The sequence below is a fragment of the Chiloscyllium plagiosum genome, chromosome 19 (genome assembly GCF_004010195.1).
Source record: "Chiloscyllium plagiosum isolate BGI_BamShark_2017 chromosome 19, ASM401019v2, whole genome shotgun sequence".
Classification (NCBI taxonomy): Eukaryota; Metazoa; Chordata; class Chondrichthyes; order Orectolobiformes; family Hemiscylliidae; genus Chiloscyllium; species Chiloscyllium plagiosum.
Window position 1 is genome coordinate 18,050,652 of NC_057728.1, and position 23,039 is coordinate 18,073,690.

The 23,039-nt window shown below is 41.2% G+C and overlaps 1 protein-coding gene across 4 annotated transcripts in view; it reads left to right on the plus strand.

Annotated features, from left to right (window-relative positions):
• The window catches only part of prr5b (proline rich 5b (renal)), a 124,161-nt gene that overhangs the window by 5,155 nt on the left and 95,967 nt on the right, over positions 1 to 23,039 (plus strand). Inside the window, exon 1 of one of the 4 annotated variants that reach the window (XM_043709216.1) lies at positions 15,884 to 15,901. The exons of 2 other annotated variants lie outside the window; for them this stretch is intronic. The gene's annotated coding sequence lies outside the window, so the exon portion shown is untranslated. Of the gene's footprint in view, positions 1 to 15,883; positions 15,902 to 23,039 lie in introns of those variants that run through there. One more of the 4 variants, XM_043709215.1, reaches the window with a different exon arrangement.

Below are 23,039 nucleotides of genomic sequence, written 5' to 3' on the forward strand. Positions count from 1 at the left end.
CCTATTATTCTTACAGATAGCTGAGATCTCCTTACAAGTTTGTTTCTCAATTTCCCTCTGACTATTGGGGGTCTATAATACAATCCCAATAAGGTGTTCATCCCTTTCTTATTTCTCAGTTCCACCCAAATAACTTCCCTGGATGTATTCCTGGGAATATCCTCCCTCAGCACAGCTGTAATGCCATCCCTTATCAAAAATGCAGGAGAGATGTCAGACAGAGGAAGGATCAGCATAGACTTGCTTCTTTGGATCCAGCAGCTTCTCAATTGACTGACTGCTCCAACCAAACCAAACTAGAGAAAAGCTGAGCTGGGAGAACTGGCCATTCCCCTTTCATAGTACAAGTGATTTTTTTAAACTTGAAAGCTTTCTCAAGTAGTTATATTATTAATATCCAAAGATGGCTTCATTTTAAAACCCCTTAATCTTAACTTGTTAGTACATTACAGGACAGATAAACAATACATTGACTATAATCATGCAAACATGCACTACTACATTTTGTCCCAGACTGTTGTAATTCTGTCACTGAATGCCTACGTTTCTCATTCAAGTCTCAACAATGCAGCAGCAATCACATTTTCTCATCCTGCCACATGCGCAATTTTCAAATTGAATGGCTGTAACAACATGCTCCATCTAAACAGTCTGGCATTTTTGACCTTAAATTTCTCCACAAACTTCAATGGGTTATGACCAGTGTGTATGACTGTCTCAGATACATGACTGGTAACATAAGCATTGAAATGTTGCAATGCCAATGCCAAGCTCAAAGTCTCCTTCTCAACTGTTGAATATTTCTGCTGATGAGTGTTCAATTTCCTGGAGAAATACCCGATAGGTCTTTCTATCTTCTCATCGTCTTCTTGCAAGAGCACCACACTGGCACCTACATCACTTGCATCGACAGCCACCTTGAATGGCTTTGCATAATTAGGTGTGACTAATACCAGAGCAGTGGTTAACACAGCTTTCAGGCTGTCAAATGCTTTCTAACAATCCACTATCCACTGAAACAAGCAGACAAAACACATCCAGAAACATTAGCCACTCTCCTCTACATCAAAGACATCTCAGAAATGACTGCCAGACTACTCAGACCCCTTGGCATCATGGTAGCCTACAAACCCACCAACACACTAAAACAGCGATAATTAACCTGAAAGACCCTATACAGACAACAAGCAAAACTAATGTTATTTGCAAAATTCTGTGCAAGAACTGTAAGAAACACTACATTGGACAAACAGGCAGAAAACTAGCCACCAGGATACATGAACATCAACTAGTCACAAAAAGACATGACCCTCTCTCACTAGTATCCTGACAGACAGATAAGGAAGGACACCACTTTGACTGGGACAACACATCCATCTTAGGACAAGCCAAACAGAGACACGCACGAGGATTTCGATAAGCATGGCATTCCAACCGGAACTCTATCAACAAACACAACAAGTTAGACCCCATCTATCAGGAAATGACATCACCGCAAGAAATAACATTACCAACCCAAAGAAACCCAAACATATAAATAGAAAGCAGGAATCATGTACACTGCTTCACCTGAGGCCCACTGAAGATGTTACCTAGTAGGGTGATGAAATGTCTGGAAATGAACCTTCCAGCTCAGCGAGCAAACCTACATCCAGAACCTCAACCTGAGCTAAAAATCTTCTCAAAACTCACTAATATTGCCTTTCTTTAGCAATTCAGTGAGTTGAGCAGCCACACTGCTAAATTTTGGCACAAATTTTCAATAAATTCCATTCAATCCCAGGAATTGAAGTACTGCTCTTTTGTTGATGGTATGGGAAATTACCTTTTTTTGCATCCCTTGGGACCATTTGTCTATGTCCAATAATATGGCCCAGGAAGGTGACTTGGGCTTTGGCAAATTAACTTTTAGCCAGGTTTATCACCAAGCCTGCCTCCTGAAGTTGACTAAACAATTTGGATAAATGTTGCATATGTTCCCTCCATGTGTGACTAAAAATCACCAGGTCATCAATATAAACTACACAGTTGGGTAATCTGGAAATGACTTTATTGGTTAGTCTCTGAAATGTAGTTGGCACATTTTTTCGTACCGAACGGCATGACTTAAAACTGATACAGTCCATTCGCCAATATGAAAGCCAAAATTGTCTTTGCTCTTTCTGACAAAGGTACCTGCCAGTATCCTCTGAGCAAGTCCAACTTAGAAATATAAGTTGCTTGTCCCACCTGTTCAACACAGTCTTCCAAATGCAGAATCAGATATGCATCAGTCTTTGTAACTGCAGTGACTTTGCAGTAGTCCACACATAACTGTTGGGTATCATCTGGTTTTGGTACCATTATTATGGGTGAGCTCCAGTCATTGTAACTCACTTTGATTATGTCATCTTGGAACATTCGTTCCATCTCCTTTTGAACCTGTGCCAACTTTAGAGAGTTATGCCTAGAAGGATGTTGTTTAATTGGAACAGCATTTCCAACATCTACTTCATGCATAATTAGTTAGTACTTTCCAGTTTATTTCCACATATCTCTCCATGTGACAGTATTAACTCTTTCAGGGTCATTTTGATTTTCCTCTGGAAGGTAACTCAATAATTTATCCCACATTATGACAACTTCCTCATTGAACAATGTAATTTGAGGAATGTCCAATTCAGAATCCTCGGAACTTGGTTCTTCACTCTGTGTTGTAACCAATAACACAGTTTCCTTTGGCTTTCCTTCCATGACAAAATACCCTTTGAGCGTATTCACATGACACACTCTGCGAGATTTCTTTCTGTCTGGAGTCCTTATCAAGTAGTTCACCTCACTCAATTTCCTTTCAATTTGATAAGGTCCACTAAGCTTTGCTTTCAATGGAAGTAACATTAACACCTCATCCCCAATACCAAAATTGTGAGTTTTTGATTTCTTGTCTGCTTCCTATTTCATTGTATGCTGTGATACTTTTAAATGCTGTCTAGACAACTTTCCCGTTCTTTTAATCGTTCTGTAAAATCTGATGCACAGTCCAAAAATGTAGTCTCCGAATTCTGACATACTAATTTCTCCTGAATAAATTTTCATGATCCTCTCTCTTCATGCCCAAAAACTAATTAAAATGGACTGAATTTGGTTGATTTGTTTGGTGCATCTCTGATCACAATAAGTACAAATGGAATTCCCTTATCCCAACATCTGGATAATCTTGACTATAAGCCCTCAACATCGTCTTTAATGTCTAGCGCTCCCTGCAATGCAGGATGGTACACTGTAGATTTGAATTGTTTTATTCCTAAGCTATCTATAACTTTGATGTGAAGTTTGACCCTTGTTCTGATTGTATTTCTGTGGATAATCCATATCTAGTGAAAAATTTGAGTAACTCCTGTACAATCGTTTTAGCTGTGATATTGCGTAATGGATGACCTTTGGAAATCTAGTGGGCACATCCATTATTGTTAACAAATACTGATTCCTACTTTTTGTTTAAGTTAGGGGTCATACACAATTAATTAAGACTCTTGTGAAAGATTCCTCAAGTGTAGGAATAGGTATTAAAGGCGCGGGTTTTATTGCTGCTTGTGGTTTTCCAATTACCTGACATGTATGAGATATCTGGCAAAATTCAGCTATATCCTTGTGCAGTCCAGGCCAGTAAAAATGTTTTTGTATTTTAGCTTGAGCTTTTCTCATTCCTAGATAACGCCCTAGAAGTAGCTCGTGCACCACTCGCAACATCTCCATTCTATAATCCACGGGCAGTATGACTTGATGAACTTCTGACCATTTCTCATCTGCCTGAATATGTGATGGTCTCTATATCCTCATTAAGACATCATTTTTAAGATAGTAGCATTCAAGGATACATTGGGATTCTTTCTCCATGTAAGCCATTTGATACAATTGCTTATATTTTTCATGTTTCTTCTGTAACTCAGTTAATTTATCTGAGCTGAAGATGTCTGCTTTGTCATCTATCTGCTCCTAGCTTGTCCCAACCATTTAATCCAACAGGGTCTCTGCTAATTCCACTTTCTTATCTGTTCTCTTTGATCTCTCCTATTTCAACTGGTGACTTTGTGACCTTGTTACCACACAGTCTGTAAAAATCCCAGGATATGTGTCCTGCAATAATTCAGTTGCCTGAGTTTCCACTGGCTTTTCAACCACAGTGAGCAGCACTCCTACCTGTGAACCAGCTATGTCGTTAGCAGGGACAAATTGTATTCCTGGAGCTGAGAGTCTGTCCAGTACTCGTACCACAACGTCTCCACTCTTCACTGAACACTCTAACCTCACTTTACATAATTGAGCACTACTTGCCTCACCATGAATTCCCATTACTAGTCCCTTTGCTGGCAGTGGTCTTTCAGACATACGTATCTCCTCATCTTTCAACATCAAAGATTGAGAGGATCCTGTATCTCTTAATATTGTAACTTCTTTACCTGCAGCTCTTGGCCTGTGCAAATAAACTTTACCTTCACAGATTGTATGGTTTAAGAAGATCTGGCACTTTCTTCTTAAACAACCTCCAACCAGCCTGTACATTCTGATGCAACTTTCTAGCCTCCACTGTGCTTTCCATTACTACTCCAACAGAATTCACTGGCTTATCCTGTTTTTCTACAGCTGGCTTCCCAGTGTTCTTTCTAACCCACCAATACTGTGATTTCAAGTGGCCTGCTTTATTGTAGTGAAAACACCGAAACTTTTTAACTTCTCTTTCCGCTTCATAGGTTTCCTTTTTACCAAGTCCTAAGTCATCCTTATGATCTTCACCGAGATCTATCTTTCTTTTTCCACGCGAGAATTTCTCTTTTCCCCAATTTCTATCCCTCACGGATTGAAATTGATTCTGGAAGCCAAACTTTGATTTATGGACCAGCTCATAATCATCAGCCATTTCAGCTGCTAATCTTGCCATTTTAACTCTCTGCTCTTCCACATGAGTTCTCACTATTTTGGGAGGTGAATTTTTTAACTCCTCCATAATAATTGTCTCTCTAAGAGTGTAATAGGTTTGCTCTATTTTTAATGCCATTATACACCTGTCAAAATTACTGTGTTTGATCCTTTTAAACTCAGTTTAGGTTTGCCCAGGTCCATCCATAGATTCCTGAAATGTTGTCAGTTGGCCTCTGGCACAAGCTCAAATGCACTTAAGTTGGCTTTTTTCACCTCCTCATATACCCAACATTCCTCCTGTGATAGTGAAGCAAATACGTCACTAGCTCTACCTAGATGTTTCGGTTGGATCAACAAAACCCACATGGTCACCAGCCACCGCATTTGTTTAGCCACTATTTCAAATGAGATGAAAAAGGCTTCCAAATCTTATTCATCAAATTTAGGCAATGCATGAATATATTTAAACAGATCCTCACCAGGCTTTGAGCGGCCATGGGTTTGCTCATCCTCACTAAGCTTACCTTCAGCCTTCATCTCCATCCTTTGAAGCTGACTTTTCTGTCCAGCTGCCAATTTCTGAAGTTCAAACTCCCTTTCTTTCTTCCTTTCCTTTCTCTCCTTTTCTCGCTCTCCTCTCTCTCTATCTCTCTCTTTTCCTTTTTGTTCTGCTCAGGCCTTTCGTTCTTTTCTCCTTCCTCTGCTTTTAATGATAATTCAAACTGTTTCATTTCTGTTGCCATTTCCTTGTCTTTTGCCTCTAACTCAAACTGCTTTATTTTCAATTAAACTTTACCCATCTCTAAAGGTTCTGATGGTGTTTCCAGAAAATTGAAATGCTGAGCTATTGCTGTAATTATCTCTCCTTTCCTTATGGAGGTAGCTCCAACTCCAGCTTGCCTGCTATTTCCAGCAGCCTGGCCTTAACCACCTTTTGTAAAACCCCCAAGGTCACTTCTTCCACCCCCAGAAAACTCTTGGTGACTGAAAGATCCATTGCCTTCCCAAACATTGTTTAAACCAACCAAAATCAACACCCGGAACAAAAAATGCTAACACCTGCCACTCGCTGCCTTTGAGTCCAGCAACCCTAATCCCAATTTGGAACTGTAGAACTAATCCCGCAAAGAGCCCCCAGTCTGTTTTGGTCCGGACCAGACCCCTCAAAAAATTTCAAGAAGATAGCCCAGACCTAACTTTGCTAGTTGTTTTAAGCAGGTGTAACGTGGATATTCCAGGAGGGATGCAGCTGGTCATACCACTTAGTTTTAAACAAAGCAGAATTTATTTGTAAGATTACCGAATGAAACACTAACAAGAGAGAACAGAATATATAATAACTTAACCTCTCCAAAAACCCAACAGACTATCCCAATTTAATGATGCTGTTCCAAACACTTGCAACAATCCCCATAAACACTCCTTTGCAAAAATAAGGAAACATCCAATGCAGGTTCTTGCAGGAGAGATGTCAGAGAGAGGGAGGATCAGCATGGACCTGCTTCTTTGGGTCCAGTAGCTTCACAACTGACTGCATGCTAAACCCATACCAAACCAGAGAAAAGCTGAGCTGAGAGAACTGGCCACTGCCCTTTCATTGTACAAGTGTTTTTTTTTTAACTTGAAAGCATTCCCAAGTAGTTAAACCCAGACTTTTCAGAATTGCTGATTTTACGACCTCTCTGCAAAAAAAGGTAAAGGATGGGAGAGGCTGAAGTGGCTGGGGCTGTTTTCCCTGGAGCGTCGGAGGCTGAGGGGTGACCTCATAGAAGTTTATAAAATTATGAGGCGTATGGATAGGATAAATAGACAAAGTCTTTTCCCTGGGGTGGGGGAGTCCAGAACTAGAGGGCATAGGTTGAGGGTGAGAGGGGAAAGATCTTCAAGAGACCTAAGGGGCAACTTTTTCATGCAGAGGGTGGTACGTGTATGGAATGAGCTATGAGAGGAAGTGGTGGGGGCTGGTACAATTGCAACATTTAAGAGGCGTTTGGATGGGTATATGAATAGGAAGGGTTTGGAGGGATATGGGCCGGGTGCTGGCAGGTGGGACTAGATTGGGTTGGGATATCTGGTTGGCATGGACAGGTTGGACCGAAGGGTCTGTTTCCATGCTGTACATCTCTATGACTCTATGACATAACCTTATTAAAGGAGCAGCATTGTCACATGAAACATTTTGAACATAATCTTCAGTTCATAAATTACATGACAACCCTCATGTGTTTTTTTCTCCGACAAAAATAGTGTAGTAAGTCCAGAAAGTACAGTTAAGTACAAATTTGTTATGTTTGGTACGACATTATGAATGTGATAAAGCTAAAACTAATATGCTGGCACAATTATACAGCCTGCTTTTAAAAATTACATTTTATCATCACCACAATATCCAAGAAAGTTATTCACTGAGTCTGGAACGGGGCACAGAGGACAGCTTTCCGCATCATGGAGCTCCAGTATTCTGAATTGTACATTGGACTTTTGAACAGCACTAAATTTTCCTGGGCCAAATATTTCCTTCTCAATGAATAACATCAACAACAGACTAGCTATCCATTTATTTCTTGCTGTTTGTGAAATCTTGCTTTGTCATTCTCTGTAATAATATCAGTTGCATTCTTGATACATTTCAGAGATGCAAGTTTTTATTTCCTTAGAAACATGATCAAGACAATACTTAAATCCTCTTAAATTTACATTCCAATGAAAGCTTCTATTTGAAACACCCATAACCCCCCCATTATATTGACACTAAACAAGTTGTACATGTTTACAAATTTGTCCAGAGTTATAGAGTCACAGAGATGGAAAAGCAGAATTTTGACAATAAAGCAAATTCTTTAAAGCAATTACCCCGCTGTAAAGTGAGCAAATTAATGAAATACCATAAACGCAAGAACAGCAACATACATATGTGTTTGGAATAAGAAAATTCATGTCTTTAACTACAGCACTATAGCTACACATGACCAGTGTCTCAAAATGTAAAAAATGTGTTATTCATGGCATGTTCTTATAATCTGGGTGTTAGAAGCCCAAATTTAAAATCCAGTTACATTTATGCTCCATTATGTTTCCATTTATGACAATGTGTATTTGTTATGTGAACCTCCTAACACGGTATTGTCTTTGGAAGAGACAAGTATAAGGATATATTTCAAGAGTGCCCTGGCACAAAGTGAAGTGCTCATTAGGAGAGCTGGTGCAGACCCAATGTGCAAAATGGCCTCCTCGTGCACTGTAATGTCTCAGTGATTCTTTAATAGTCTGAATTACTGCACAACAAAATACTTGTAGCCTAGACCTAAGTATGTCACTGCCATTCTATTGCCTGCCTACACTGAGGCTTTGTCTTGATCAAACTGTTTTGCAGAGGTGCAGATATTTCACTTTTAATGTCTGCTTATAGAAGCGGACTGGAAATGAAAGAAAAAAATGCACTAAAATAACTGAAGCACAAACAATTAAGTACTCAACTTTTTTTTAACCAGTATACGAAAACGAGTACTTACAAATCTGTGGTTGGGGTGATGGTGGATTCAGTGAACTAGACGTTCACTCATCTCTATCAGGATGTGCTGACAATCCTATTCTTCATAAGTGAAGTAGGTGATCCAAAATGCAAAGACATGGTGCTTGGACGGCACAACATGGATGAGTTTATGCAATGTGGCTGCTGGCAGGTCATTTGTATGTATGTAGAACCGGCTTGAGGTCAGCACTGAGCAGACTCAAACAAAGGCATTACAAAGTTGGCAGACTGTCAAGGCTTATTACACCAAATCTCTCCAAAACCATATCCAGTACACCATATCCTACACTTGGACCATGTAGGTGGCAAAAATGAATCACATATCTGTACAGATGACCCAAGGTGAAAGCATAATCCCAACCCAGTATACTTCAGTCTAAACATCTGATCAAAACATCAAAATCAGAAACAACCTCATTAACCAAACTTATGTGATCTACTTGGGGTACTGTTGCCACAACATTCTGGACCTTAGCACTTGCCCTATCCTCCTTTGCAACAGGGTGCTGCATACCTGTCTAGTAAAGGTTATCTCTCACACACATATCTTGTGGATTCTCAGCTAAAGACAACAATGCGTATTGTAACTCAATACCTCTGCTAAACACCTCTCCCCTGGCTCCCTGTCCTCAAAAAGATCCCTTTCCCACACAGCCACTGACTGATGAAAACCCACAAGTTGGTTAAATTCATACATGCTGCATCTCACACAACTCTGTGATAACCTTGTCAATCCATCTACTGCCTGCTTTCCATCCCAAATCCCCATCCGAAGCAACCCTCCTGAGCAAGATTCCACCAACCGACATCCCTTGGATCAAGGAATGGAAAACATGGGAAGTCACTAACAAGTTCTTAATGACAAACTTCATCTGTCAAATAGCAAACTTTGAACTACCTTGGTGAGATTTATCCTTACTGAACAGATTCAGAACAATACAACCACTGGGGCCTTGGTACAAATCCTTTTTAGGCTTGTGGAGAGACACAGACAATTCTACAAATTACTGAGGAGTAGCCCCTCTACAGACTGAGGGGCAGATTAATCACTTTAATCTCAACAAATCAGGAGGCTATCACTTGGTTTCAGCGATTTGCTTTTGCTGAATAAATAAAGTAAACAGAACGGCTTGTTGTAAGAGCATTATCAAAGTATAGATGAGTCACCCTTATATCAGCATTGTACAGTAATAAAGTTCACCAAAACCAATGTTCAACACCTCATAAAAATACAGCTGAAAATGCTGTTTCGATTTGATTTCCCTGTATAGTGTAATCAATCTCCTGTCTTTACCCTTTCTTTCTCTGGCTCTGTTTTTCGATCTGTGTCATCATCCAGCTCCCATTCTCCGTCTCTGCCACTCAATGTGTCTGTCACTTTTTCTTTCTCTTCTCCCATCTGTCGTAGATGTTTTCCTCAAAACTGTTTCATTTCGCAATTCCATTCCCTAAAGTGCAAAATCTTGAAGATAGGAACAGCTTGCAAACTTTATTCACAACAGTCATGTGTAAGAACAATACTTTGAAGTGTGTCAGAGAAAGCGGTTTTAAATGAGAGTTTGTATACAAGGTCAAGGTTTATACAATTGTTATAGCATTATAGCAATGATCGTTTGGTATGGTTTGTCAGGGAATGAAAGATCTATAAATTATATTGGATCAGAAAAAGGTAGTATGATATAACTTGTCATAGCAAGACAGCTCTTTAATCATTGCTCCATTCTGCATCAGTGATGTCAGGGTAGAGTTTGACTGCAATGTATTTGCTTTGTTCCTGAGGAACACACTGGGATAATTGAGAACCCCTTTCAGAGCTCAACTTGCAGTGATCTGTAAATTTAGTAAGAATGCTTCAGACAATTTGGTGTTATTAACCTTCAGGTTCAGAGGGAAATGAATGGTTTACACCTTAAGATGAAGTCACCCGTTCATAGATTTTGAAGAGGTGATTTATATCAGAGTACTTTAGCCCCTTGAAGAAAGTTACTCCAGACAAGATGGATCGTTTTTCTGTTTTGTTTGGTTGGCAACTAACTGTTAACAGGCAGCAGCTCACATTAATTTCTAGGTTTCTGAGCTGACCAAGTTTTAAAGATTTCAGTACATGTGCTGTAACTTAGTGATGAACCACTACCACATCAGGGGTCCATTCTGAGTATGCTAGAGGGGTGGATACTAGTTTAGTTGGTAAGCTGCTGAACAGTCAGACTACTCCCATCCTGGACACTATTCAGCTTCTTCAAAATTGATGCCCTGCACCCAGCCAGAAAATTGATAACAAACCCATTCTAATTTGAGCCTCATATATGAAGATCCTTTAGAAAATCTGGATGTAAACCACTTATTACCCGAATACCCTGCCCGATCTAATAGCATTGGTGTTAACGTGGCTGGTACAAATCAGCATCTCTCCAATGGTAAGGTAAAGGCTGCTTATGATTAGGCTATTGGCAGTTATGAGGAGGGGTCTCGCCTTTGTCTTGTTTATGACGGCCATCACTTGTTAGGCATTGGCACGACTGTCCCCAATTATTTGTTAGTCCAAACTGGGATTTTATTCCTGCTCCTGTTATGGGTTACTTTCATTATTGGAGGAGTGGGGAATGGTGCTGAAGATGATTGAATATTGGCCTGATAAAAACAGCACACCGTCTCTGCGAGCAAGCCAGACAGCAACAGATCTGCTATCGTGTACAGAATGTCTTCTTGTTGCAGATGCAGAAAATATTTTTGGAAAACCTGTTACATATAAATGCAACTGCTCTATAGAAGAATAATCTCCCTTTACATTGCATCGGGAGGATCCCAAGAGGAATAGGTTCTATAATTGACCTGAAAGTGCACCTATTTTCAGAAGTTAAATCTTGTGACCTTAAACGCCAACTCACATCCAACTGTAAATAAACACATTTTATATAACAGGCGACCTGGACTTGAAAATATGTGTGTTCTGTAAACACATTTACCATATCTCAATAACAGTTTAGATTGTTGCCTTTTTAAACAGGATTTACTTGCAGAAAAGAAAGCTAAGTGATAATATTATGGTCTCCTAGTGCCTCTAAGGTCCAATAATGTGTTCTGAAATCAAGACTCAAGCCTGAACTTTTATGGGGACCAAACAGTCTTTTGCCTTAGCCAAAATGGCTTCTGAGCCCCAATTCAGAAAGACCCTTTCCCAAGCTTGGCATTCACCTTTTTTTGCCAGCGACTGGTCACGTCTCGCTCTTACATGGTTCATGGGAGTAGCTGCTGTCAGTGAAATCTATCACTTGGGGGTGTGGGGAGCAGCCCTGCTGGTGTACAGGGACCTGCTGGAAACGGACTTCAGATGCAACCTCTGCATTTCTGCAGGGAGAAACCATTATCACTTGGACAAGTGCTACAGACGAGGACTCCCACCGAGGGGCTTGGAAGTGAGTTGCCTCCAACTGCTGACTGAGGGGTGAGATGCCCCGGCTGGCAAGGGAAAGAAGTTAGTGAGACGTAGCCCTTCACATAATGAGAGAATGGTGTAATGCAGGCCATTCCTTTCGACAATGGCCAAACTGGCTTTACCATACAACCCAACCATTATACTCCCTCTTGTATCCTTGTCCCCTTCTACTCACTGAACTAACAGTGTTAATTCCACCAGTTGCTGGGAGACATTTCTCAATTTGTGACCATTTTGGAGTAGACACCCCAAATCCATTACGTTTCTGGGTGAGGATGGATAAACTGGCTTCTCTTCTTATTCACCCACCCCTTGGGTTGGTTACAACAAGGTTAATTATAAAATGGTTCCTTTCCCTTGTGGATGCCTTTCTCCATACCAAACAATCTTATGTTTTAAAAAGAGCTGATAAAGTGTGGTGCTGGAAAAGGCACAGCAGGTCAGGTAGCAGCTGTGGAGCAGGAGAGTCAATGTTTCGGGGAAAACCCTTCTTCACGACTGGGGAGAGGGAAGGGGGCTGAGAGATAAATGGGGGGAGTGGGGCTAAGGGAAAGATAGATGGGATGGCAATAGGTGGACAGAGGTAAGAGGTGATGGTGATCGGTTGGTGGAATGTGTGGAGTAGGTAGGTTGGAGGGAAGATGGAGAGGCAGGTCAGGTCAAGAGGACGCATCTGAGTCAGAAAGTCGGGTCTGGGATGGGGTGGGGGGAAGGGGAGATTTGGAAACTGGAGAAGTTGATGTTGAGGCTATGTAGTTTTAGGCTCCCGAGGCAGAAGATGAGGTGTTCCTCCTTTGGTTTGCAGGTGGCCTTGAGCAGGAGGAGGCCCAGAATGATCATGTCCTCAGGGGAGTGGGAGGGGAAGTTGAAGTGAATGGCCACAGGAAGGTGGGGCTGGTTGGTGCATAGACACAAGAGATGTTCCCTGAATCATTCCATGTGTTTCTGCTCGGTCTCGCCAATGGGGAGGAGATGAATCAAGAGCAATAAATGAGATTGGAGGATATACAAATAAATCCCTATCAGATTCCTTGGGGCCTTGGATGGAGGTGAGGGGGCAGGTGTGGGTGCAGGTTTTCCACCTGTTAAGGTGGCAAGAGAAGGTGCCAGGAATGGAGGGGTTTGGTGGGGAGCGTGGACCTGACGAGGGAGTCACAGAGGGAATAGTTCCTATGGAATGCAAATAGGGGTGGCGAGGAAAATATATTTTTGGTGGTGAGGTCTGAATGTAGGAGGATGATTTGGAGATTGGTTGGGTGAAATGTAAGGCCTGTGGGGTTCTATCCTTGTTGGGGTTGGGGGAGGTGGGGTTTGTGAGTGGAGGTGCAGGAAGTGGAGGAGACGCAATTGAGGGCATTGTTGATCACAGCAGAGGGGAAATTGTGATCCTTGAAGTAGGAGGACATCTGGGCTGTCCTGGAATGGAATCACTCCTCCTCAGAGCAGATCTGGCAGAGGAATAGGGAGTAGGGGATCACATTTTTATACATTTTGAAAAGAGGTGTAGTCCATGTAGCTGTGGGAGTCAGTGGGTTTGAAGTAGATGTTGGTGTTGAGTCGGCCACTGGAGAGGTCCAGGAAGGGAAGGGAGGTGTTGGAGATGGTCCAGGTGAACTTGAGATCAGGGTGGAAGGAGTTGGTGTGGTGGATGAACTGTTTGAACTCCTCACGGGAGCATGAGGCAGTGCTGATACAGTCATCGATGTAGCGGAGGAAAAGGTGGAGGATGATGCCAGTGTAGCTGTGGAAGAGGGACTGTTCCATATATCCTACAAAGAGGCAGGCATAGCTGGGACCCATACAGGTGACCATAGCCACCCCTCTGGCTTGTCAGAAACGGGAGGATTGAAAGGAGAAGTTGTTAATGGTAAGGACCAGATCTGTTGGAGGAGAACTTCTTCAAGGTAGGTATCCTTGGAAGAGGCTTCGCAGTAAGGTTATAATCAACTGGGAGAAAGTGAGGACTGCAGATGCTGGAGATCAGAGTCGAAGAGCGAGGTGTTGGAAAAGTGCAGCAGGTCAGGCAGCATCAGAGCAGCAGGAGAATTGATGTTTCAAGCATAAGCTCTTCATCAGAATTCCTGCTCCTGATCAATTCTCCTGCTCCTGGGATGCTGCCTGGTCGGTTGTGCTTTGCCAGCACAACACTCTTCGACTCTGACTGCAGCATTTGCAGTTCTCACTTTCCCTCCTAAGGACCAGCTGTGCCAATCAAATGAGAGTGTCGGGTGGAGGAGGACTGGGTGGGTCAGGTGGAGAGGAAGAAGCGGAGGGCCTTTTAAAGAGCTTTTGTGGGTAGACAAAGGAGTGAGTTTGCTACTTATTAAAATACAAGAAGCAAACAATAGCAGATTAAGTCCTTTCTCATTCACTGTGTGCAAGTAATTCTGAAGTGATTATTGTCAATAATAGAACTGAGTCCTTTTTCACAACTTCTTTCAATATTTTCATGAAGAAAAACATCACATTACTGCCTCATCAAGAACGAGCGTTTCCGCCACTGAGATAATTTTGCTACTCTTCTGTTCATTTTAGCTTCCTTAGCTAAAGGTCAACATTTACTACTCTTTCCCACAAGATGAGTTATATTCCTCCCAGAAATGGAGAGCCCATCACAGACATTTATATAAGAAGCATCGCTAAAAATCAATAAGTTACATGGGAATCTCTCAATAATTAAAATTTCAAAACACAATGCTCCATTTTTAATATTTTCAATGTTTTTTTGTTTGCTCAAATAATATCCACCTTGGGATCTTTCATAAATGTACTCAACTCTCAGATTTCAAAACTGGCATCCAGCCACATTTGCGTACGCAACCAATTCAGCTGTCCAATTAGACTTTGCAAACCCTCCATTTCGGGTTTGGAAGCTGCTGCGTCTTTTCCCTGAATAGCAAAGGGGCTAATAGTTTCCAACTAAGATTGTGGTTGCAAAATGACATTTGATCCATTCTCCCTGATTTCCAAGTCGAAAGTGTGGTGCTGGAAAAGCACAGCAGATCAGGCAGCATCCGAGGAGCAGGAGAATCAATGTTTCAGGCATAAGCCCTTCATCAGGAAAGGGCTTATGAAGCGCTGATGAAGGGCTTCTGTCCGAAACGTTGACTTTCCCGCTCCTCAGATGCTGCCTGACCTGCTGTGCTTTTCCAGCACCACACACTTGACTGTGACCTCCAGCATCCGCAGTCCTCACTTTCTCCTGCCTGATTTCCAATCCAACATACCTAAATACCCCATAAGTTTAATGACCAATTTTGAATTTTGCTTTAAACCGATTTATAGCCAGGTTTTCAAATTCACTGCTCCCACTCCACACTTCACAAAGGTGCCTGAAAGCTGCTTATCATGTTGCCAGTAAAATATGGTAAGGTCTGCCTTTAGCTGAAGACAATCCAATTTTAATAAGACATTCCTGATTGTGAAAGACCAAACCCCAGAGACATCCTTTAAGTCACATGCACATGTATTAAACTTCCACAGTGTCCCCACTGTGTCTGCTGGCTGTAATGGAGAATGACAAAAACACCTCTTACTACACTGGATCCAAGTTCCTCAATGGTCACCTTCCCTGCTCACAGCAGTGGCTGTCTCCTCTCACTGCCTTTCAGCTGTTGTGTGCTGATGATGGAGTCCATATAGGTTTCTAATTAAACATTGTCCCTGAGACCTCTCCACCAGGACCAGAGGGCCTGTTCGCTGAAGAGAGTGCAGTTCTTCCTGCTCCTCCCTCAATTTTCCTTCAGTCAGACATTGTGGACTGAGAAATGTTAAAAATTAAAAAGGCATCCATCTTCAAATGGCTTGTAATTATTATCTATGTGGACAAACTGTGCTCTCTAATCTCATCAACACCTAATATTGACGTATTGATTTATTATTGTCACATGTGCTGAGATACAGTGAAAAGTGTTGTTTTGCATGCTATACAGGCAGATCATACAATAAAGGGTGTATCAGGGTCGCAGAACAGAATGCAGAATACAATGTCACAGCCACAAGAGGATGCAGAAAATAGGACTAGAAAAGTGCAGGTTAGTCTAGATTTCGTTACCATCGCTTGCATGTTGTGCTGCCAACCATTAATTATCCTACTGCCTTGCTCCTTCTGAGGAACACTGATACACCATGACAGTTGCCCCTACTCAGAGTAAATGGTCACAGATTCACAGAATTTGTATGGTGCAAAAGGAAACTGTTTGGTGCATTGAGTTAAGCTGAGTTCTCTGAATGAGTATTTATGAGATAGTGCCATTCTCCTTCTTTAGCCCCATAAGCCTGAATACTTTTTCCTGTTTATTTGATCCTCATTCTTAAAATGTAGCCCCATGTGGACTAAACACAGGCTCCAAAATCAGTTTTTTCTGTCATACAGGACATTAGATCAAGCTGGTTATCTCATTGAAATGCTTAAGGTAATCTTTTAAAGTCTTTTTTGGTGGAACACGAGGCATTGTTGACTTACCCACTAAATGGAGACCTGCTAAAATGAGCATTTTGGTTATAGCATTCCATGGGTTAAAGGTTGCAGAGAAATAATTAATTCTTACTATTGGTCATTTCCCTCCACTTTACTGCTGTCCTTCAGAGATACCTTTACCTGTCATGAGCTTCCAGAGCAGCTGACGGTTGCTAGGTCTTTTGTTACTCTTCAAAAGAACTATCCTTGAAGTTTGAGTTGTGAATGTCAGCAGCCTGTTTATTTTTAACCATGGAGAAGCTCACAACTGTCCAAAATCAAAATGGCAAAAAGGATCATGAAGCCCATTATCTCTGCAAGCAAAAACATGAACATAGACTCTGAGAATTTTCCATACTTAGACAACTTAGTTAATTTCATAATCTACTGGATAGCCACAAGTGTTGTAATTAATTCTTACTGTACAATGGAGAAATGTGTTAGAATCACACTTTAGAATTTCCTGTTGTTGACCTTTTTCCATTCCGTGGCAAACTGGTCAAATGTATCCTGCTTGTTTGCAACAAACATTGCTTTTCACACCTGTGACATGATCAGAGCAATCTTTGTAACCAATTGAAAAAAGAATTTCTTCATGGTTATTCTGGCCATTGCTCAGGTAAGGGTTGGAGAGGGGTTGTTAATGCAGGCTTTTAAAAAAAAATGGGTCTCAGCATATCTCTATTTGTTCCCTATTCTGATGACACTGTGGTACAAACAATTCAGTAGCTTTCCAACATCAGACGAATTCTAAGCTTCTGGGGAAATTAAGGTGGAAATAGCTGAGGCACTGGCCATATTCTTCCAAACTTCCTTTGATTCAGGGGTGGTGCCAGAGGACTAGGAAATTACAAATGTTAAAAATCTGCCTTGTACAAACAATTTTGAAAGGACAACATCACTATAGAAAGGACGATAGCCTTTAATGGTGGGAAAGCATTTAGAAGCAAAAACACTGCACAAAATGAAGAATCGTTTTGACAAATATGGATTAATTAAGGAAAGCCAGTCTGAATTCGTTAAGGTTAAATTACTTTTGACTAATTAGATTAGAGTTTTTAATGAGGTTGATAAGACTAATGCAGTTGATGTAATGTACATGGACTTGGAAAAGGTTTTTGATTAAGTTGCACATATTGGCTTGTCATAAAATTAGAACACATAGGATAGAAGGGACAGAGGCTTGGGATTGAAGTTGGCTGATTTACAGAAAACAGGAGAGTAGAGGTAAGTGGTTGTTTTCAGACTGGAAGAAGATAAACAGTGGAGTCACCTAGCATCAATAGCAGGATTATGCCTTTCCTTCATCTATATTAATGATCTACCACTTGGGTAGGGCACAACTTCAAAATTTGTGGGTGACACAAGACCTAGAAGTATTGTGAAATGTAAGGTGGATGGTGATCGACTTCAAAAGGACAGACTGGTGGAACAGGTGGAAACGCAGGCAGATGAAATGTATTGCAGAGAAGTGTTGAATGATAGATTTGTGAGAAGAATAATGATGCTGAAAGAGTTAATAATGATGATTGCCTTAGCATCACCCACTTTCATTTTTTCACATATACTTGTGGGTAGAACAGCTCAGGATTTCGAAGGAGTGAGATCCAACATCTGGTTGTCCCCAAAGGCTCTGTAACAATGTCTGGTATGCTGAATCGAAGGGATTGGTAGTTGCTTGCAAATCTGATGTAGAGTGGAGATGCTTCTATGATTCGATGAAGTATGTTTTTGCTGCAAGTTCACACCATTTCCAAACACTACATACGGTGTAAACTGAAGTAGAAGAGAAAGGAAATATGTCATTTAGTTGAAGGCCTATCAATAGCAGACTGTACTGACATTTTTAGAGTTACATGACTTACTGTTTATACTTAACTTGATAATTTCAAAGTTTACACACTTTCTTGATTTGTGGCATATATTTCACGTTGCTAACAGGTAGAAACATTGAATTTTCTGTGTAGTTCAGGAGGTTTGATAAGGCCAGCGTTGTTCCTTGGTAGAGTGGTGATTGGGTTGAGTTCCCAGGAAACTGCGTGTTATTCTCCCAGTCTGGACTTCCACCACTATCTGTTTCTGATGAGACTGCACAACTACAGAAAGTTCCTTTGTTTTGCAACTGTGGGTGTTGAGCTGAATTTAGTCTGCAGATAATTAAGTACAGCCAGGTTTCTCAGCATGATGCTTGAACGTTTAGCCATCTTTAACCTTGAAACATGCTAAAGCTTTCTGTAAATGTTACTTTGATGTTCAAAAGAATTTGCTGGCAGGAAAATATACAGTAGTTTGTGTTGAACTGAAAATTTGAAAATGAGCTGAAATCTAAATACATATTAAAAATATTTAATATGAAAACTGCTTGCCAAGAATTGGCAGAAATATGCTGGATGAAATTTGTTAACTATCCCCATGATTGCTCAGATGATAAGTGCACATTTTTACCTAGAAGAGGTGTGGTTAAGTGTGATGTAAAATTATACTGCAGGTCCATGATTATGATTTGTTAAGTTTCATCTGGAACACTCGTTCTAAACTAGGTCAAGTGCTTCTTCAATAAAGAGGGAAGTGGTTTTATTTTGACATGACTGTTAAGACTGTAGAACTTTAAAATTGCGAAACTAATCATTTGATTATTCCCATTCTCTCTCCCTCTCACCTAATCTCTTCATTTTCCAATATAATGTCTTCCATGATAATCCAGATTATTTTATCCAGTCTCTTATGTAAAGATATTAGGGAAGTTGGATGAAAGGCATTTTGACCTTTGCTTTGATAAATTAGAACAAAACACGTAGGATACATTCTTAAAGAACAATATTTATAACCAACTATAATTTTAAATCTCATGAAATTCTTTTTAATATTATATCCAATTTGTCCAATGCAGCCAGAAATATGTGAACATTGCAACATGCAGGGGGTTCCAGTTCCAGGGGGTTCCTACGTTTGCTAAATATTGCAAAGAATTAGTTATGTTCAATATTGCCTAGGAATGAGTGCAGGACTTTTTGTAAAGTTTTTAATAGGTCACTCAGAACAGTTCAAGCATTACGAAACAGTCAATATTAGAGTGTGTGGGAGAGAAACATACAGAAGTGGATTCCATGTTAAGCGGTTTTGCTGTTAAGCTGTGCTGCTCAGAAGGAAACCGCTGTCTTTGTGACGAGTGCTCAGGGAAGTCCTAGGGGTCGGGAGCTGCAGCCATGTGTTGGAGCTAACGCTGAGTGAAGAAACCAAAGGGGCAGTATATGATTGGTCAAGTCGGAAGTCTGTAAAACGTGGAGGTGTGTTTGTAAGTGTTGGAGCTCAGTTGCTGGAAACCAGGTAAGCATAATCCCATGAAAACAAGATGATCGACTAGAACATGAGCTGTTGTTAGGAAGTCTGAGTGTGTGTGTGGGGTGGAGTGCGGGGTGGCAGAATGGTGGACAGAATTGCTGCCCAATCTGTAGGATCTGTCTTGCTGAGAGCTCTTTGCTGTTTTTGTTCTCTGAGAGGTACTTGATCACAGTATGTTACCAACGTTTGTATCATGTTATTTCTTGATATTAGATTACAATTTGTGTGTGTGCGTATGCATGTTATAGATTTATCTTCGTGTTATGAACCCTTCTGCTTGTTCACAACAGTGGACCTTTGTGGCTTTGTTCTCATCGCAAATCCTGAAACTCATACTTTAATGTTTCTGATCTCCAAGCAGATCTTCACATAAACTTGGAAGTCTGTTTTTAGGATTATGACATGATGCAGTTAATGCGCAGGAGTGAAACACTAAGTAATGTTCATGTCAAATGCTAGAAATGGCCCAAGCTACAATATCCATCCATATTAAAACAATGTCAAAATTTCTTCTGGATACTAATTCCCAATGTGCACAAAGTTGGGTTCATTAGTTTTCATTGTTTGGCTGCTATGGGTGCAGGTCAAAACAGTGTGCATTGTGTATGTGTGCAGTCTGCCACAAACCACATTGGATGCCATTTTGATGACAGTGTTAGCACTGTGCAGCTAAGCTCTATCACATGTTTGCAGAGAATGCAAATCATGATGTTAGTAAGAGTGCAATGCTGATTAAATGCCAATTCAGTGTTCCTGTTAAAATCATCTTTTAACCCATGTTCAACAATGAGGACAATTTCTATTTGTGCTACTTAAAGGTATAATTAACATTTATAGGACAGTTGTTGTTGACTTTCTTTAGACTGTTGTTACAATTCTCTAAGCGTTTCCTGCTTTCTACATTTCTTTCAAGCTGCAAAAGTCTACAGGATTTAATGTAGTAGGGTCAGAGTTTCTGCTTACTTCTGCAAAAACCAATTGCTGCTGGACGGGATGAATTGTTTGACATTCCCCTTGCAATACTAGAGCATTGAGCCAAGGAGCAGAGGAGCAGCTGCTGGTTGGGTGAGGAGGGGGAGGAGGTGTAGAGTTCTCAGCAGGAGGCCATATCTAACCTCCGATCTTTAGCAAGCATTCTCTATACCTGAACCTCAGTGATGAACACTGTGCGATCTGCTGTAGCCACCACTGCGATCTCTGAGCAGGATAAGGCCACATTAACTATGGTGGTGACTGTGGCCATGAATATTTACTTATATATCTGTCGTCTTCCAGGCTGAAACTGCAGTTAGTTGCTGTTTGCTGTCCACTGTTGTCAAAGGGAGGTCCCTGAGGGCATGCTGTATATTTTACTCTCATCTTGCCAGAAACCAGCAGATGGAATGAGCATGTGGCTTTGCTAAGACTGCTGGTTTCCCATGGTGCAGGGTGCCATTGACACAAGTCCCCAGTCAGAACAGGAGCTATGTGAGTCAGTGGGGATCTTTGACTTCCTCATGGATGTCCTGAGAACATCCTTAAAATCTTTCTGCTGTCCTCCTAGAAGTCTACTGTCACAACTGGATTACAATGTAGAGCAGTTACTCCAGGAATCTGCTGTCAGGTATCTGGACAACATGTTCCTGCCCAGTGGAACTGTCTCTGAGAGATTATCTCCTCTGCTGGGCAAGTTGTCCAGGAGTAAATCATTGTTGTTGGATTGCCTTTTGTACCACCAGATTTGGATGATCATGCAAAGGCAAGGATCTTGCTGGTGGGATTCTCCAGTGTATTGAGGTATCTGCCATAGTTCAGTCAGGTTGCCCAATCTTATGGGAGCACAGGTATCAGTGCTGCCTGTTTAACCATGACCTTCGTCTCAGGTTTGAGAGCATGGTACGCAAATACACTTCTTCAGTTGGCCAGACACGAAGCTGACTAATTGAAGGTGATGATGAAACTTCCCATCTCTGCCTTAATCAAGAGGAGGCTCCCAAGATATGGGAAATGGTCCAATGATGCATTACACTTTTGATTAATTAGGTCTTTGGTCATTTTTGTCAAACGAATTGCAGTGTTTCCTAGGAGAGAGTCTAAGCACCTCTTTCCAGGTACTTGATTGATGGACTATAGGTTTGACCAGTCACTATGATTTTACTGTAGGTCCTGATGATTGAAAGTTGAGGGGCAGTGCATTATATAGGATAATGTTCAGGAATTTGTAGTGGTTGCTGCACCGTTCAAGCCAACACAAGAAAACACTACTAAATGACATGGACCATCTGTTGATCACATGGTTGATAACTCAGGTCCACAACGCACACACACGTGTGCAAAATGCATACAATGAAAGCCGTAGTGCTGGATAAAATGTGATTGACAAGACCGTTGGTGTGTTGAAATGACACCTGTGCTGCTGGGACTACTCTGGTCAATTCTTAAAGTATTTGGCAGGAATTGTTGCATAATGCACAACCTGACCACTGTGAGTGACTGACTTTGTCACAACCTGTACAACAAGCAACTGAGAAGGAGAAGGAAGGAGATCAGGAGCCCATTAATTTCAGTATGTGACACTAGCACCATGTTAAATGAAACAATTCAGAATGGATTTAGCAGCACAAAACCGGACACTAGACCAGATGATGTGCTATGGGCCATCAACAAGAATCAAATTAATTTCAGCCACAAACTGCAGCCACAATCCCTTTTTCTGCCATTATCATCCAATCAGGGGACCAGCCCTGGTTCACTAAAGAGTGTAGGAGAGCGTACCAGGAACATTGTCCCAGGCATAGCTAAAATGAAGATGCTAACCTGATGAAGCTACAATCCAAGACCTGTTGAATGCTCCACAGTGGAAGTAATATGTTACAGAAAAACTAAGGGATCAAAGATCTCCCCTTCTGCCATATCCAGCCGTGTATAGTTGTGGACGATTAAACAGCTAATCAGATGAGAAGGTGCCACAAACTTTGTCATCCTCAACAATGCTACAGCCTATCACATGAGTGCAAATGACCAATCTGAAGCATTTCCAGACGCCTTACCCCAGGAGTGCCAAGTGGCTGATTCATCTTTGCTAACAGCTGTGGCCCTCAGAAATTGTTACCAATTCAATTCATTTTGTGTCATAATAAGTTTAGCAAACTGAGTAAGCACAGTCTAGGCCCCTGTCAACATTCAGCTGTACCGCTGAAGACTCATGCACTCTACAATAAGTCACACCTCCAGTCAGGGTGTTCCAGGACAGTTCTTTCACTATCCTGTAACCAGCAAAGTAGAAAATTGTTCTCATATGTCCTGTCCATAACGTGCCAAACAAGTTCAGTCTAGTCAATTACTGCTCCATCTGTCTTGCAAATGACCAGCAACATGATAGACAGCACCGT